We start from the raw sequence: 18,204 nt of genomic DNA on the forward strand, positions 1-18,204 counted from the left end.
CCTCCTGAAGGAATTGGGAAAGCAGCGTAGTATAGTAATAAGAGGGTGGGTCCCAGCATTTCTAAGCTCCTGTGCCTCATCTGTAAGAGGTTGGGAGAATGAAAGGAGGTAGCATGAGCAAGGCACTCAGCTCGGAGGCCGTGCCTAGCCAACATTGCTTATCTTCACTGTGAATTTGGCTTTTTTTCCTACTCTTGAATCTTGGGGGCTTATCGCCAAAAGGTAGTCTGCTTCCACTGGGCTCCTATTAACAAGCTTTCCCTTTGAGTATTAGTGTAGGAATTGTTTTTTTTTAATTTAGCTAGGTGTGGTGGCACATACCTGCAATTCCAGCTACTCCACAGGCCGAGGCGGGAGGATTGCTGAAGCCCAGGAATTCCAGGTTATGGTGCACTATGATGGTGCCACTGCACTCCATCCTGGGCAACAGAGGGAGACCCTGTCTCTAAAATTAAAAAAAAAAAAAAAACATGCAGGGGGTCGTATATTCCCGTGACTGCTGGGCCACCAGGTCCCATTTTTTCAGGAATGCCCCTTTGTCTCAGCCTTATTGCCCAGCAATGGTGGGACTCTAACCCAATCCTTCCCTGTTTCCATGGCAACCTAGGAGCAGCATTGCTTCCTGGGCAAGGTGAAACCTGGTTTTCTGTAAGAAATCTGTAGTTTATTTCCCTAGTCTGTAAACAATTAATTACCCAAAAGAAGTGCTCTGTGAAACTGGCCCCTGCTTTTAATGTCATGGATGTTACTGAAGACTGTGGTTGCAGATTGTGGCAGATTTCTCACACACACACACACACACACACACACGACTACAGCTGTAGATTATATCTAGAATAAAACTGAGCCCTGAGGTTTCAGAATCAAGGACTGTTATGTGCACAGGCCTATTCTTTTACCTTCCTTTTCTCAAACATAACCTTTTCTTGGAACCAACCAAGTTGTTTTCAGTGATGTTAGGATTTGGAGTCAGTAGCTCCTAAATGACAGTGCCTAGTGTCTGAAAGGTGAAGAGCACCTGGCTGAGACTGCATGTCCTTGTGAAGGTTTGGTCCTCAGTGATTCGTGGGTAAGAGGTGCACTCTGTGAGCGGTGTGGCCACAGTGCTGTGGACACTGGGCCCGCTGCCATCATAGCTGCTCCTGCTGGAAGCTTTTGAAGATGGTTTTTGTCAGGGCATGCTGGCTTTGTGTCTTTTTGCCTGTTTCTGTTGCCAGGAATCTCCAGGGGGCACAGTGTGGTACTCACATGCATGCCCTACTCCTCCCTGCTTGTAGAGGGGAGGGACAGGATGGTTAAGTCAGTGGGCGTGCCCTCCAGCAATCCCGGTTGTCATCTGGCAGGGACTTCATCACTCCTCTGCCATCCCAGATGACAAGGTGGGTCCTCTTTAAGTTGAATTAGGCCCAGTATGTGGTGTGTGCATGTTTTTCTTTCTTTTTCTTTTTTTTTTTTTTTTTTTTTTGATACAGAGTCTCACTCTGTCGCTCAGGCTGGAGGGCAGTGGTGTGATCTTAGCTCACTGCAACCTCTGCCTCCCAGGCTCAAGCGATTCTCCTGCCGTTAGCCTCCTGAGTAGCTGGGATTACAGGCCTGTGCCACCACACCCGGCTAATTTTTGTATTTTTAATAGAGACGGGGTTTCACCATGTTAGTCAGGCTGGTCTTGAACTGCTGACCTCGTGATCCACCTGCCTTGGCCTCCCAAAGTGCAGGCGTGAACCACAGCGCCTGGCTGTGTGCATGTTCTTCAAGGGAGATAATCCATAGCTTCTGTCCAATTTTCAAAGCATGTGTCACCCATGAAAGGTTAGGATCCATAGCCTTAGGGCTATTTTACTTTATTTGTGCTCTTATTTTAGAACACATAGTTTAAATAGAGATAATACAATTAGAAGTGCTGTAGGATTTAGATAGATCATCTATCTCATCTTCTGCTTGAACATCAGAAATGTCCTGAGGTCGGATTCCGTACTTATTTTCAGAGAGCTTAATGGGGCCTGCAAGGACTAAACTCATATACAGCAGAAAAGGAACAAACTCAACATCTTCCCCTCCTGTCCTTTGGCACACTTTCCCGTTGTTATTTTTATTTTTATTTATTTTATTTATTTGTTTTTTTGAGACAGAGTCTCACACCCAGCCTGCACTCACGCCCAGGCTGGAGTGTAGTGAGGTGATCTCTGCTCACTGCAACCTCCACCTCCTGTTTCAAGTGATTCTCGTGCCTCAGTCTCCCGAGTAGCCGAGATTACAGGTACATGCCACCACACCCCGGCTAATTTTTGTATTTTAGTAGAGACGGGGTTTCGCCATGCTGGCCAGGCTGGTCTCAAACTCCTGACCTCAATCAGTCTGCCCACCTCTGCCTCCCAAACTGCTGGGATTACAGGTATGAGCCACTGCACCCAGCCCCATTGTTACTTTTAAATCTGTGTTATAGTGTTTCTAAGCATACATAGCAGTAGAGAGAAGAGTAGATGATAAACCTTGTGAGGAGACTGGTCATGCAGCTTCAACAGCTGTCTACCTTTTGCAGATCTTTTAAAAATCTGTTCCCTATCCCGGTGACTTTTTTATTTGTTGGTTTGTTTGGGGTTTGAGGAATAGACACGAGTATTTTAAGGCAAATTCCAGACCTGTGTCATTTCTGGCATAAATGCATCAGTGTAACTAACTGATAAGTAAATGTTTTCATAACCACTCCCAACAAACTTTAACAGGCTAATTCTCTAATAGAATTTTTTCTCAGTCCATGTTTAAATATTTACTCTTCTCTTAAAGCTGTCCTTTTACATTTGTTTTGTTTTGTTTTTTAATTTTTATTTTACTTTTTTTTTACATTTGGTTTTATACTTTATAATTGGTTGTTGTATTCTTTATTTTTAATTTAATTTATTTTTTAATTAAAAACTTTTTAATGTAAGTAGGAGTCATGCCTGTAATCCTTACACTTTGGGAGGCTGAGGCAGGAGGATTACTTGAGCCCAGGAATTTGAGACCAGCCTAGGCAACATGGCGAGACCTTGTCTCTATTAATAAAAATAAAATAGAAAATGTTTAAAAAAATAAAAAAATGTAAATAGAGACGGAGTCTCTCTGTGTTAACCAGACTGGTCTTGAACTCCTGGGCTCAAGCAGTCCTCCCACCTTGGCCTCCCAAAGTTGTGGGATTACAGACGTGAGCCACCACACCCAGCCTCTTAAAAAAACTTTTACTCTTAAAATGTTTAACTGTTATGAAAATTATATTTGTGGTAAAATATTTTAGCAAATCAGAGCTACAAGTACTTTTTTACCCTAAACCCGCTCCCCAGAGCAGTATCTGGTTAACTAGCTGACCTAGGTCTGTCTCTGTGGTAGGACCATCTGTCATCTCCCTTTTGTTCCTACCTTTGGTCCTATCCTAGACTTTTGTCTCTGTTATAGTCTGGCATTTGTGTTCCTCACTGACCACTCTTAAGAACCTTCAGCAGTGGCCTGGGCTGTCAGCATATGAAGCCTTCCTCATTAGGGTCTCAGCACGTTTGAGGTCACATCAAATGGTGACATCTTACCTTTATTTATGTCTTTAAGACACAGAGCTAAGTTATCCTTGTTAATAATGTTTAAGACAAACAGGTAATTGAGAACTGCTAAGCCCCCATGAGTCTGGGTGTTGGTCTCATTTTGTTTTGTAGGGACAGGTGCCCACTTACAGCTGTAGCATGATGTCAAGTTCCTTGTAATGCATCTGCCAGGTTCTGGCCCTGCTGAGGAAGAGCCAGGATTAAGTCCTGAGGGAGTGGAAGGAGCTGGGGCCTGTTCTTCTCCCAACAGTGCCTTCAGTGGCTGCCTTGAGGGTGCCATCATTGGCCCTGCTTTTCTTCTAGGCCATCTTAGCCATTTGGCTTTCCCACAGCTTGCTTTGTACCTCCGGGCTCTTCCTCTGCTCTGTGCCTTCCTCTGCCCTGCCCAGCTCCCTAAAGCCTGCCTCCCTGTTCTTGTTAACTGATGCCCATTTCTTTTTTCTTTTTTTTTTTTCTTTTTGAGACGAGTCTCGCCCAGTCTGGAGTGCAGTGGCACGATCTCAGCTCACTGCAACCTCCGCTTCCTGGGTTCAAGCAATTCTCGTACCTTAGTCTCCCAGCTAGCTGGAATTACAGACGTGCGCCCTCACGCCTGGCTAATTTTTGTGTTTTTAGTAAAGACGAGGTTTTACCATGTTGGCCAGGCTGGTCTTAAACTCCCGACCTCAGGTGATCCGCCCACCCAGGCCTCCCAAGGTGCTGGGATTATAGGCGTGAGCCACCATGCCTGATGCCCATTTTTTGATGGTTTTTTCTTTTTGTACTTTTCACGTCAGCTCCCAAAGTGTGTACATGTGGTCGCTGCAGGAGGGAGGGGCTCTATGTGTTCAGATTACAGGTGCAGGGTATTGGCCCACTGCTAAGTCTGGCCTCGATGCTCATCTGTCGACACCGTTCTGCTTCCTCCTTCCATGCTTATGAAACATAGTACTGGTATTTTTTTTTTTTTTTTTTTTTTTTTGAGGCGGAGTCTTGCTCTGTCACCCAGGCTGGAGTGCAGTGGCTGGATCTCAGCTCACTGCAAGCTCCGCCTCCCGGGCCCACGCCATTCTCCTGCCTCAGCCTCCGGAGTAGCTGGGACCACAGGCGCCCGCCACCGCGCCCGGCTAATTTTTTTGTGTGTTTAGTAGAGACGGGGTTTCACCGTGTTAGCCAGGATGGTCTCGATCTCCTGACCTTGTGATCCGCCCGCCTCAGCCTCCCAAAGTGCTGGGATTACAGGCGTGAGCCACCGCACCCGGCTAGTACTGGTATTTTCTATGAGTGAAACTAAGTGGAGGAAAAGCACAGATACACACACTGTCCCATTATGGGGTGATATCGGCCTTTTCAACTCTGCAGTGTTGAAACTGCCTTGGCCTCACTTTGAAAAATAGGACTGTGGTACCCACGGTTCTGTCCTGGCTTGGGGCTCCTCCCTTGGCAGGAGCCCTGCTCCAAGTTACCCTCCTAGCTGCTGCATGTGCAGCGAAGGGGCTTCCCACAGTGGGTATGGGGAAGTATGACGTGCTCATAAGGAGATCTGATGTGTTCATGTGACAAGGAACAGCTGTGTTGAAAAATCTGCAGAACACTTTGGTGCCACTCAAGTTGTTTATTTCTGGGAGTAATTCACAAGGCATTTTAGGCAATGCCAGTTGGGTGGTTGGAATACATTTTGAGTATTTTAATGTTTTATGTAATTGATTTATGAATGACTTATCAGAAATACATGTAGTCATTCTTCGGTGTCTGTAGGGGATTGGTTCCAGGGTACACTGAGGATTCTAAAATCCAAGGATGCTCATGTCCCTTCTGTAAAATGAAATATAAACTATGCACGTTCTCCTGTATACTTTAAATCATCTCTAGATTACTTGTAATACCTAATACAAGGTAAATGCTATGCAAATAGTTGTTATACTTCATTGTTGTGGCAGCAGTCCCCAACTCTTGGCACTAGGGACCAGTTTCATGGAAGACAGTTTTTCCATGGGCTGAGGGATCAGGGGAGGATGGTTTTGCAGTGAAACTGTTCCACCTCACATCATCAGGCATTAGTTAGATTCTCATAAGGAGTGAACCTAGATCCCTTGCATGCGCAGCTCACAATCCTGTTGGCTGTCCTGTGAGAATCTAGTACCCCCGCTGATGTGACAGGAGGCGGAGCTCAGGTGGTAATGCTCCTTTGCTGCTCACTTCCTGCTGTGCAGCCTGGTTCCAAACAGGCCAATGACTAGTACTGGTCCATGGCCCGGGGATTGGGGATCCCTGGTTTAGAGAATAATAACAGGGAAAAAAAAGTGTACATGTTCAGTACAGACAGTTTTTTTCCAACTGTTTTCAATCCACGTTTGGTTGAATCCATGGATGCAGAACCCACAGATACGGAGGGCTGACTGTATACATAAACTGCATGGTCTACGTAAATGGGGTTTCGGCGACGAGCTTTGAAGTTACCCCTTGATGATTTTTTGTTTTTGAAGATTCAGGAGGTACATGTGTGCGTTTGTAACATGGGTAGGTTAAGTAATGGTGGGAATGGGCTTCTAGTATACCCGTCACCCAGATAATGAACATTGTACCCAATAGGTAATTTTTCAACCCTCATTCTTCTCCCACCCTCCCCCCGCCACTTGCTAATCTTTAACTTCACGTGTTAAGAGCAATCTCAGCACTTGTGGCTTTTTATGTTAAATCAGCTAAACTGACTGAGTGCGCCTTCTCCAACTTTAGCACAGTATTTCACTCTTAAGCAGTTTGCATTTATGGTTTATTTAGGGTGATAAAATTATAACCTCTTTGAAACAACAGGAAGCATGAAGCAGCACCCTCTCTTGTGTGGTAGTTTGCAGCTCATGACAGCTGTATTCGAAGACTGTGCTGAGTGGCGGCTGCAAGAGGAAAAGCAGTCTTGCCCTGTCATCCTAGCAGGATGGTTAAATAAGTTTGAACAACGGTAAATTCTACCTCTCTCTTCTCTCTCTGTCCCCCCGCCGCCACCCCCTTCTCTCTTTCCTTTGTCTCTCCTTTCTCTCCCCACCGGCCCTTAAAAATGAAAAAAATAAAAAAAATTAAAAACAGTTAAAATTCTAATAGAACCTACTGAGCTTCTGAAGGGAAGTACATTATGCTGTGCTGTGAAGGAGCCCAGCAGGGGCTCACAGTCACTCAGCAGGGGCATGGATGCAGACTTCAGGGCCAGGAGCCAGATGCAGCAAGAAAAGAGCAAAAGTTTGGGTTGTGAAGTAAGTGGAGAGGTTCCAAGATCAAACCAAGAGGTGTTTGTTGTGTGCTGTGGGAGCGTGGACCCCTCAGCAGGTAGAAGGAGAGCAAGTTTGAGGATGTGGTGCAGGAGGAGTTGGGATCCCCAAGAGCAGGAGGGACTGAGGCCAGGACAGCAGGCATACGAGGTCACTGAGGCTGGTGGGAGGAGAGAGGCTACTCCAAATGAGGATCACTGCATCTTTTGGAGCTTTTCTTTTTGAGATAGGGTCTCCATTACCCATACTGGAGTGCAGTGGCACCATGATAGCAGCCTCAAACTTCTGGGCTCAAGTGATCCACTCCCCCACCACTCCTCCATGCCTCAGCTTCCTGAATAGCTGGGACTACAGGTGCACACCACCATGCCTGACTAATATTTTAACTTTTTTGTAGAGACAGGGTCTTGTTTTTTTGCCCAGGCTGATCTCAAACTCCTGGCTTCAAGCTGTCCTCCTGCCTTGGCCTCCCAAAGTGCCAGGATTAAAAGCGTGAGCCACTGTGCCTGGTGGATGTTTTTTTGTTTTTTTTGAGACAGACTCTCACTTTGTCGCCCAGGCTAGAGTACAATGGCACGATCTCGGCTCACTGCAACCTCCACCTCCCAGGTTCAAGTGATTATCCTGCCTCAGCCTCCCGAGTAGCTGGGACCACAGGAGTGTGCCACTGCACCCGGCTAATGTTTTGTATTTTTAGTAGAGATGGGATTTTGCCATGTTAGCCAGGATGGTCTCAATCTCCTGACCTCATGATCTGCCTGGTGGATGTTTTTAATGATTATCCTTTTGTACTGTACTGAAAGCAAAAAAAAAAAAAATTTTTTTTGTTTAATGTCAGAAATTAAAGGAAAGGGGAGAGAGATCAAAAATACCCTAATGGGGCCAAGCACAGTGACTCACACCTGTAATCCCAGCACTTTGGGAGGCCAAGGCAGGCAGATCACGAGGTCAGGAGATCGAGACCATTCTGGCTAAGACAGTGAAACTCCGTCTCTACTAAAAATACAAAAAATAGCTGGGCGTGGTAACACATGCCTGTAGTCCCAGCTACTTGGGAGGCTGAGGCAGGAGAATGGCGTGAACCCGGGAGGCATAGCTTGTAGTGAGCGAAGATTGAGCACTCCAGTGTGGGTGACAGAGCGAGACTCTGTGTCAAAAAAAAACAAAAAAAAAAACAAAAAAAAACCTTAATGGGAAAGTAGACTCCAAGAGTGAAAAGGAGCAAATTGTTCCAGTGAGTTCCATTCTGTAGCACAGGTGTCCACAGGTGCTTGCCTTTGAGGAAATGAAAGAGCCATACTTTGTAAGTCAGAGGCAGCTCAGCTTCCCCGCACAGTCTGAAGCTGGGTGGCAGTGAGAAATTACTAAAAGGTTAGTGCCAGTTTTTCAGATGAAGTCATGTTATTAAAAAATAGTCTGTTTAGTCTCTAGGTTACTGTTCTCTGGCTCCCCTCCCCATCCAAGACTCCCTTGGAGGGAGGTTTGAGGGCTTTGAGATTCTCATATCTCTTCACATCCATGAATGGATCGTGAGGTGAGGAGATAGCTTTTAGAACTCTCTCTTTGAGTGGTCAGTCACGTGGTATTCGGTCTGAAACCCTGTAGCAGGTGCTTTGCATAGCTGAACGGGGGTTCCCCCAAATAGGGTTGCATAATTATTGAGGACAGATGAGGCAGGCCTCAACCAGAGGACCACAGGTGACCCCAGATTGTGGGTCTTCCCCACCTCCCTTGAGCGTTGCAATTGTGAGAGCTGATAACATGTGCCATTGTGTGCAGATCTGGGTAGTTTTAAGTGTTCTCATTTCCTGAGGGATGTCAGAAAGACTGTGAGAAAGTGATCATAGTATCTTGGATGTCATCTTTTCATGCAGTGAAAAGTCTGGTTTCCATGAATGTTTGTATAACAAACCACCCCAAAACTTGGCACCAGTGTAGCATGTCTCATGACTCTGTGGGTTGGCTAGGTTTCCCCACTCCTCCCACTGCCAGCTCCCTTGGAGCTGAGGCTCATACCAGGCTAGAAGTTATGAAGGCCTCTGATGTGTCTGGCAGTTTGTGCTGGCTGTTCACTGGGCCCTGTCATCCTCCAGTAGACCAGAGCAATTCCTGCACGAAAAGTCCTAGAGTAGCTCCAGACAGGGAAAGGAAAGGCTGTGGGGCCTTTGAGGCCTAGGTCCAGACCATACACTGCTACTGCCTACCCCATTACCTAGGTTAGAGCAAGTCACAGACAGCCCTTAGGGACATCCATCTGGGGAGAGGAGAAGGTGTGGCCACTGGACAGCCCTCCACAGCCCTTTTCATAATGACCCTGATAGAGCAGCCACCTTTAGTCTAGTGCAGAGTCCCAGCAAATATTCTGATATCAGTCGATTCCATAAGGCAGAGCTGAAGGAGCTGTTCTTTGCTAATCTTGGAAGTTTGTCGATGTTTTATTTACACCTGTACAGAGAGAAGATAAGAGAGATTGTTCAGAAATATTCTGTCACCTTGAATGACTAAGCGTTGCTATAATGGAGCATGTGGTTTCCTTAATTGAAGAATAGCTAAATAGAAGCCCATTCTTAACTGGCTTCAGGTCAGCAGGCCTGGATCGCAGTGCCCTACCTCGTTTTTGCTTCACAGGCAGAATGGTGGTAGGTGGTACTCTGGCCTAGTCAAGGTCTGAGCAAGGCCTGCATTGATGGAAGGTGCAGAGTCCAGCTCTACCATCTGCACATTTTCTTTGGAGACTTGTGCTTAGCCCAACAGCAGAAATCATTTGCTGAAGGCTCGGAGGTGGGCATTCCATCCGCAGGTCTCCCCAATAGGGAGTACCCTGTTTGGATGTTCAGGGCAGTGACACATATGGGTTTTAAATCTTATTCAGGAAAGGCTCTGGCCCACACATTTAGGGCCATTTCCTGGGCAGCATTGGAAGGAGTGGCAGAGGTCATGCAGGCCTGCCCTGTGTTGTTGCAGGAAAGGAATGAGTTGTTGGTCTATACACTGAGGCCGGGATGGGAGGCCCACCCCTTACAGCAGCACTGGGTGAACTCCAGGCAGGCTGGTCACATGATGCCCAGCAGCTGACTTTTTATCAGCTTGGCTAGATTAGAAGGAGCTGAAAGGAGAGCCATACGCCCGTGTTCCTTGGTTACGTGGTGCCCTGTAGTTCATATTTATAGCAATTAAAAAGCATAGTGTCAGAACTTAATAAGTGAGGTTGTGTGGATAGTGCTGGGCCTCATCAACTTATCACCTAAGTGATTGCCTTTCAGCCTGGGTGTGGTTCCATGCAGCAAGGAGCCCAGAGCCTGCCCCACCCGTGCCCTGCATTATTTAGACAAGGTGGCAGTAACGTGGTGACCAAGGTTAGCTGTGTGTGTGGGCAGGACTTGTTCTGTGGCTGAGGTGGAGTAGGGAGGGCAGCTGTAGGAATGGTGTCTGTAGGGGCTATGGATAGATGAGAGGAAGTGGTCTCATCAGTCCAGAGCCACCCATAGTCATAGAGCTTGGGCTAAGTTGTAACACTCTCCTCATGTTCCCCATTCCCCATCAGCTTCTTGAACAAATGCAAGTATATGTGCAAGAACTTTATAAAAAAATTTTTTTTTTGAGACGGAGTCTCACTGTCACCAGCCTGGACTCCCTGATTCAAGCTATTCTTCTGCCTTAGCCTCCCGAGTAACTGGGATTACAGGCACGTGCCACCACGTCCAGCTAATTTTTGTATTTTTAGTAGAGACGGGGTTTCACCATGTTGGCCAGGATGGTCTCAATCTCCTGACTTCGTGATCCTCCCGCCTCGGCCTCCCAGAGTGCTGGGATTACAGGCATGAGCCACCACACCCGGCCGGACTTTTTAAATTTTAAAATTTACAAAGCTGTGCAAATGCAGGGCCATCATCTTAAATAGCCTGTGTTTGAGACTTGTGGACAAGAAAACAGGCCAGAGAACTGAAGCAACTTCCCGAATCCTCATGCAGCCCATAGGAGGCAGACCTGGGGCCTGGGGACCCAGGAGGTGGCCACAGTCAGTCCTGCTGGTCTATGAGTGGGCACCGGGGGCTGTAGAGCACCATCCTGCTTGACGATGGGTGTCGACTACTGCTGGGGGAAGGGATGTCAGATGGTATCTTAGCCACCCTCAGAAATAGGAAGCCCTACCTATTGGAAACCTCACAACCAAGGATTTGCCGGGAGCTTGGCCCTCGAGACTCCCAACTGCTGACTCAGGAAGGCAGAGTCTGCTGCGTGTAGCTGCTGATGTGTGGGAACAGACAAGTGCTCCTTGGTTAGCAGAGTGGCACCTGCTGAGGTCAGCACCTCTGCTGCAGTGAGGGGCACCCCTGGACTCAGACTCTCCCAGGGTGGAACCCTGTACTTGTCAGGCTGTTCCCCCAAAAAGGAGGCTGAATACCATCGGAATTTAATTTGGTAAAGGTTGGGTAGGCAGCTGCCACATGCAGAGAGCATTGAGGTGTTTCCAGCCTTTCAAGAGCTTCCTTCGAAGAAAGAGCACTGGCCACTGTGAGGAAAGTGCATTGTGGTTGAATAGAATTCTGAGTTTGTGGGAGCTTGGGTAGCAGTGTCTTTTGACTTGGAAAACAGAGCTTCATTTATTACAGCTAAGTGCCTTTAGTTACCCAAAATTAAATAGGAGATCTGGTTTCATTTCATCCAGAATGTAAAAATTATTTACTGCTGAAATCTATCATGTTTAAGTCATCTCAGCAACAAGTTGATGATCAGACCCACTCATGGGAAGTTGGTGGTGGGTGGGGTGGGGGGTACACAAGCTCCCTGCCTGCGAACCACCCCTCCCTCTGATGCCATTTGGTGGCAAAGGTCAGCCACTACCCTGGTCAGGTGTTTGCTCCTCTTGGGGGTGGTTAGTGGTTTTCTCCTTAATCTCCCGTGTTCTTTGTCACTCACCTGCAGCCTGGTTCCAGCTCACCTGCCCAGCCTGGTTTCTTAACCATCTGTACACCCTGCATGTGGCAGTACCATGAGTCAGCACGTGGTGGACGGGCACTGGCTAGGTGCTCCCGCTGTCTGTTCTCTTTGGCCAAATGTCTTCTCTCTCCTCCTCAGGCCTTACCCTGCCTTTAGGGCTCAGACCATGGACCCCTCCCAGAGCAGCCTTGCTTTCCTCTCCCACCCCACTTGTCTTACTCTTCGTTTCTCAGCACTTGGATCCATTCTTTGAATTTACACGTTTACTGGTTTTTCTTATTCTTATTGAGAGTAAGAAGCTCATTTTAGTTATCTTCCTGTTCACAAATCTTTTAGTATGCCACGTATAGTTAATAGATATTTGTTGAATTGAATGAGAATTCTTGGATTTTTAGAAATAATGGCATTCATTGGCCCAGCATGGTGCCTCACGCCTGTAATCCCAGCCCTTTTGGGAGGCTGAGGCGGGTGGATCACCTGAGGTCAGGAGTTCGAGACCAGCCTGTCCACCATGGTGAATCCCCGTCTCTACTAAAAATACAAAAATTAGCCAGACATGATGGCAGTGCCTGTAATCCCAGGTACTGGGGAGGCTGAGGCAGGAGAATCACTTGAAACTGGAATGGGGGTTGGGGGGTGGTTGCAGTGAGCCAAGATCACACCACTGCACTCCAGCCTGGTCGATAGAGCCAGACTCTGTCTCAAAAAAAAAAAAGGTATTCATTTTTTGACATGGTACATCCTTCACACATCTGACACTCTTAGAAAAATGTTTATGTGTGGTAAGAACTTCATCAGAATCCCATAGTCCCTTGTAGGGCTCAGAAGTTGGCCTTCTGGAAATGAGTAGTTTCCTTCACCGCTCCCCTGGCCCAGGACCCCTCACTCCTTCTGGCTCACCTTTTCTGGCAGCTTCCTGCCCCTTGAATGTCATTTACAGCCTTGCCCACTTACCTTAACATTTTAACCTTTTTTCCCTTATCAGTGACATTGTCATTGAATGGCCAGAGAATTAACTGTCTGTGACTGTATATTTGAGGCAAGGCAAGGGGACAGATATTTTCCTTACGTTATTAGTTGTGCAACAGAAGCCAATTAAGAGATTGGAGAGGTGAATAACACTAGTGATGGGTTGCAACTTGGGTGTGGAGCTGGGCACACCCGCGTACGTCACTGTGACTCAGAAGTCCATGTCACCACCCTGAGCCAAGTACTAAAGTAAGACCCAAATACCACACTTACTTCATAAAGAAGCCAAAGTCTGACTGCCTCCATTTCTCATGAGTGAAAAACTATTTCTGTTATAGGAAACTTTTGTCTTCAGTGTTTTCGATGGTAGCAGGCTATTAGATTGTGTATTCTTAAGTCTGATTTTCCCCATTACTGTGCTTTCTCCTTTTCACTTTTGCTTTGTCACTTGGAATGTTTCTAGAAGTAGAAGTCACTGCCCCTGCCCACATCAGACTGCAGTTCCGGGACATCCAGGCAACAGCAAGGAATAATTAGGAATAAATTTGGCTGGAAGAAAGGGAAAATGCAGCTTAGGCAACTTAAACCAACAGGCTTATTTTTCTCACTCAGGAGAGCTGAGGTTGCCTGACTCAGCTCAGGTTCTCAGTGAGCCATCAGCCACCAGGTGCCGCCTTCCAGTGAGTGGGCTTCTATCCCTTCCAGGTGTCTCTTCATGCTCCATGGGAATTAGATGGGACATGCTTTGGCTCTCACTTCCAGAAGCTTTCTCTTCGTTTCGAAGGGGCTTCCCTTTGCACTGGCTGGTCAGTGACTCAGCCTAGTCTCGATTTATCCCCCAGGATGGGGACAGACAGCAGGGGAGAGATCTCAGGTTGAGATGAGTATACAGTAAGGGCTGGAAGTATCAGAAGGGGAAACCCTCTCCTAGATAGTGACAAAGCTAAGCGACCATGTGAAGGGAGAGGACAAACATCCCATGGAAAGAAGGGTAGCTGCCAGGCCTGGGGGAAGGAAGGAGCATGGTGCCGGGGCATGGGAGCAGGTGGACAGGGAGGGCTCTGCATGTCCCCTGGAACCTAAAGCCAGGGGTCATGGAAGGCAGATCGAGATTCAGGTGTTCAGGGGATGAGGCAGAGGTGGGTAGTTTAAGGAGCTGGAGAAGAGGTATCTCCTTGGGGAGTGGAAGATATTGGAGAGATGCAGGGTTGCAGGACAACAGGGAAGTGGGAAGAGAGTGGGGGATGGACTGTGGCATCTGGCCCCCCGCCAGGAAGGAAGTGGCCCCACTGGTGACTCATACAGGGAGGGGTGGGGCCATTGGGTGGCTGGGAGCTCTGGTACTTGGGCAGGTCTGGCTTCCTGCTGCCACATCTGTTGGGAGGTGAAGCCTGTAGGCCAAAAAATGACCTTCATTTTCAAAGCCTTTTTGAATAAATAAACTTTTTTGAGGTTTAACTTACATACATTAAAATTCACTTGTTTTAAGTGTTTAGTGCAGTAGGTTTTGCCAAATATATGCAGTCACTACACTCGATACAAAACATTCTATCACTCAAATTCAAAAACCTTTCAGTATACCTCTAGGTCTTGGTGCAAAGAGGGCTTGCTGTTGTTGGGTGTGCAGGCTCACCCAGTCCTGGAGACAGAATGGGCTCTTTGTTTGAAGGTGGGGCAGGGTGCTCCCCCAGTGGTGTGGGAACTGAGCCGACCGGAGAGTGAATGGGATGCATGGTGTAAGATGAATAAGGGAAAGGCTGCAGAAGTTGTATTCCCAGCATTTTCCTTCCCGGGGATTCCCAGCAGCTCAGCAGTACCGGTATGAACCAGTTTTTTTCTGACCGCCTCCAGCATGCGCTGAATTCCGTCTGTGCAGTTGTCCTCAGCCAATTGAAAATCACCTGGAGTTTTATTCCAAGCACAAAAGAAGGTCAGAGAGAGGAGGCCCGATGATCATGATCGCCCTCTTTCCAGGGCCTAGGCTGGAATGAGTCCTGCAGCCTTTGTGCTTTCAGGACCAGAGAGCTGACCTTGTGGAAATTCCTTTCATTTTATTGTTGAGCCCAGAAGCTCCCAGCTCTCTTTGGCAAGGTTAAGCTAGGATAAGAGGCACTATTACTAGAGTGACCAGAGTTCTTTATATAAGTGTGTCTCTGCTATTGCTCAGTTAACCTTATTAATACCCTGCGTGGTGACTGCTGTGTATAAATTCTGCCAGTGGGAATATGATTGACATTCCAGTTGTTCCAAGTAAGTTAGAAAAGCCCACAGAGAGCCTCAGTAAAAGTTAGCTATGCTTATCACTGTTGCTATTATTGTTTTTTTTTTAATTTTTTACTGTTTTAATTGTTATTCAAAGCTAAAAGAAGTAAACTTGTGATTTTGCTATGACTTTTAGCTCTGAATTCAAAAGTGGATATTGTCCCCTAGGATAAAGGAGGCTGTTTGTACAGCTGGAGAGACTCTTGATCCAAGGTCTTGCTCTTGGGCGACTTGGGTGACTTCGCCCTGTGTTTCTGGACACTTAATGGGTTTTACGAAGTAGAAGAAAGACAGTATGTTTTAAGGGTTTAATAAAGTTTGGGTTGTGCTGCTCTCTCATACTCACTGGGATTGAGGATCATGCCCTATCCGTGAACCTTGTTGTAGCCCCAGGGAACTAAGTAAGTGTCCACAGCTAGACTTGGGTGCGGGTCACATGGTGTGAGGATAGACATTCTAACACTGGAGCAAGTTTGGGGTAAAGAAAACTTTGGATTATGTTTTTTGTAGGTTTTTTTTTTTTTGGATGGATGGAGTCTCACTTTGTCACCAAGCTGGAGTGCAGTGGTGTGATCTCAGCTCACTGCAACATCCGACTCCCTGGTTCAAGTGATTGTCCTGCCTCAGCCTCCCGAGTAGCTGGGATTACAGGCATGCATCACCATGCCCAGCTAATTTTTGTATTTTTAGTAGAGACAGGGTTTCATCATGTTGGCCAGGATGATCTCGATCTCCTAACCTCGTGATCCATCCGTCTCGGCCTCCCAAAGTGCTGGGATTACAAGCGTGAGCCACCGCACCCGGCCTTTTTCTTTTTTTTTCTTTTTTCTTTTTTTTGGAAACAGGATCTCGCTCTGTTGCCCAGGCTGGAATACAATGGTGCAATCTCAGCTCACTGCAACCTCTGCCTCCCGGGTTCAGGCGATTCTCATGCCCCAGCCTCCCAAGTAGCTGGGACTGCTGGCCTGTGCCACCACACCCAGCTAATTTTTGTATTTTTAATAGAGATGGAGTTCCACCATGTTGGCCAGGCTGGTCTCTAACTCCTGACCTCAGGTGATCCGCCCACCTTGGCCTCCCAAAGTGCTGGAATTACAGGATTACCCTGCGCCCGGCCTGATTAGGTTTTACATGACAGTGACAGCTTGCTGTTGGTTCTTGCTGTGCAGGAGTGGGATACAGCCAGACTGAACTCCTGCCCAGTTACCTGCTGTATTCGAGGGGCTTCTCCGTTTAGGTCAAGTCCTCAGTTATTGGAGGCCTGGGTAGAGGCCAAGAAGTGCAGTCATTGGTCATCCCTGTTTTCACAATGAGGATAGATATCCAATGTGTGTGGTTCCCAGTTCTAGAATGTAGGGAGCTCTCTGCCCTGCTGGAAAAGCTCCATAAAGTCAGAAGTACCTGAGGGTGTCCAGTGTGTTTGTGCATAGCCACCTTTTAGATCCCTGTGTCCTTGACAGAACCAGTAATGGACTAAGTGGGAGGCAGCCTTTACTTTGCCTAGGGAGTTGATGCTGAGACATCCTCTGTTTTCTCTTGTAAGACTAAGTCAGTTTTTTTCTCTGGTGGAAATACTGCCTTTTCTTATGTTGGAGAACACTAAGTTTTCGTGAGAACCAATTTAATGGAGGAAGATTGAGAGAATCTCTTTGGAGATTCCAAACTCTGGGTTACTTTAGCAAACATTTTGATAGCATCTGTTGAAAAAGAAAGTTTAGGCCCAGCGTGGTGGCTCATGCCTATAAACCTAGCACTTTGGGAGGCTGAGACGGGCAGATCACTTGAGCTCAGGAGTTCAAGAACAGCCTGGGCAACATGGTGAAACCTCATCTCCACAAAAAAAATTTAATAAAAAAATTAACCGTGCGTGGTGGTGCATGCCCATTGTCCCAGCTACTCAGGAGGCGAAGCAGGAGAATCACTTGAGTCCTGGAGGTGGGGGTTACAGTGAGCCCAGATCATGCCACTCCAGCCTGAGCAGCAGAGCCAGACCCTGTCTCAAAAATAAAAAAGAAGGAAAGAAAAGGAAAGTCTGCAGCCTTTTTTCATGTTCCTGATTGTTGGGTTACATTTGTATAACATGCTTCTATAATAGGTTTTGTGGGAGGTGCCAGAAGAGAACCCCACATCTCTCTTCTACATCAGCCAATACAACAGAAATTCACCAGAAAGGTAAAAACAGTAAAACCTCAAATAGTTTGATTTGTAAAAACATTTTTTTTTTGTATTTTTTTTTTTTTAATAGAGACGGGGTTTCACCGTGTAGACCAGGATGGTCTTGATCTCCTGACCTCGTGATCCACCCGTCTCGGCCTCCCAAAGTGCTGGGATTACAGGCTTGAGCCACCGCACCCGGGTGGATCACGAGGTCAGGAGTTCGAGACCAGCCTGGCCAACACAGTGAAACCCCGTCTCTACTAAAATACAAAAATTCGGTGGGCGTAGTGGCAGACACCTGTAATCCCAACTACTCGGGAGGCTGAGGCAGAAGAATCGCTTGAACCTGGGAGGCAGAGGTTTCAGTGAGCCGAGATTACACCACTGCACTCCAGCCTGGGCAACAGAGCTAGACTCTGTCTCAAAAAAAAAAAAAAAATTAAATATAATTTATGTAACATAAATGTCATTATTTGGCCTGATCCTGGTGACTCACAACTGGATTCCCATCACTTTGGGAGACTGAGTCAGGAGGATTACTTGAGGCTGAGAGTTTGAGACCAGCCTCGGCAACAGCAGCAAGAACCTGTTTCTTTTAAAAAAAAAAAAAAAGAAGAAAAAAAAAGTCATTTTTACGTGTACCATTCAGTGGAGTATTGTTTTGTTTTTAACAGATGGGATCTTGCTGTATTGCCCAGGCCAGCCTTGAATTCCTAGGCTTAAGTGATCCTCCTGATTCTGCTTCCCAGTGCCTGGGACTACAGCGCATGCCACTGCACCCAGCTACAGTGGTTTTTAGTATATTCACAATACTGTGCAGTTACATCTCTGGTGGTGGTTTTCTTTAAATTATTTTTTCTGAATGCCAAAAAAATACGTGCTTATTATAGAATGTTTTAAAGATTCTACAAGAAAGAAAAAGGAAAGGAAAAAAAAAATATTTCACAAAACTCCCCTCAAAAACAGATTTCACTGAGAGACCAGACTCCCCTTCATGAGGCAGATGGTCCAGGCCTGTGCGTTATCATTGTGTGTTTTCTAGTTTGTGTCTAGCAGCAGTATAT

At 46.8% G+C, this 18,204-nt stretch overlaps 1 protein-coding gene across 5 annotated transcripts in view; it reads left to right on the forward strand.

Annotated features, from left to right (window-relative positions):
- The window catches only part of OGDH (oxoglutarate dehydrogenase), a 95,526-nt gene that overhangs the window by 16,939 nt on the left and 60,383 nt on the right, over nucleotides 1-18,204 (forward strand). The window contains exons 1-2 of one of the 5 annotated variants that reach the window (XM_033194056.1): nucleotides 5,853-5,859; nucleotides 9,079-9,081. The exons of the other annotated variants lie outside the window; for them this stretch is intronic. The gene's annotated coding sequence lies outside the window, so the exon portion shown is untranslated. Of the gene's footprint in view, nucleotides 1-5,852; nucleotides 5,860-9,078; nucleotides 9,082-18,204 lie in introns of those variants that run through there. 5 annotated transcript variants of the gene reach the window in all.

The sequence above is a fragment of the Trachypithecus francoisi genome, unplaced genomic scaffold, assembly GCF_009764315.1.
Source record: "Trachypithecus francoisi isolate TF-2019V2 unplaced genomic scaffold, Tfra_2.0 Lachesis_group4, whole genome shotgun sequence".
NCBI lineage: Eukaryota > Metazoa > Chordata > Mammalia > Primates > Cercopithecidae > Trachypithecus > Trachypithecus francoisi.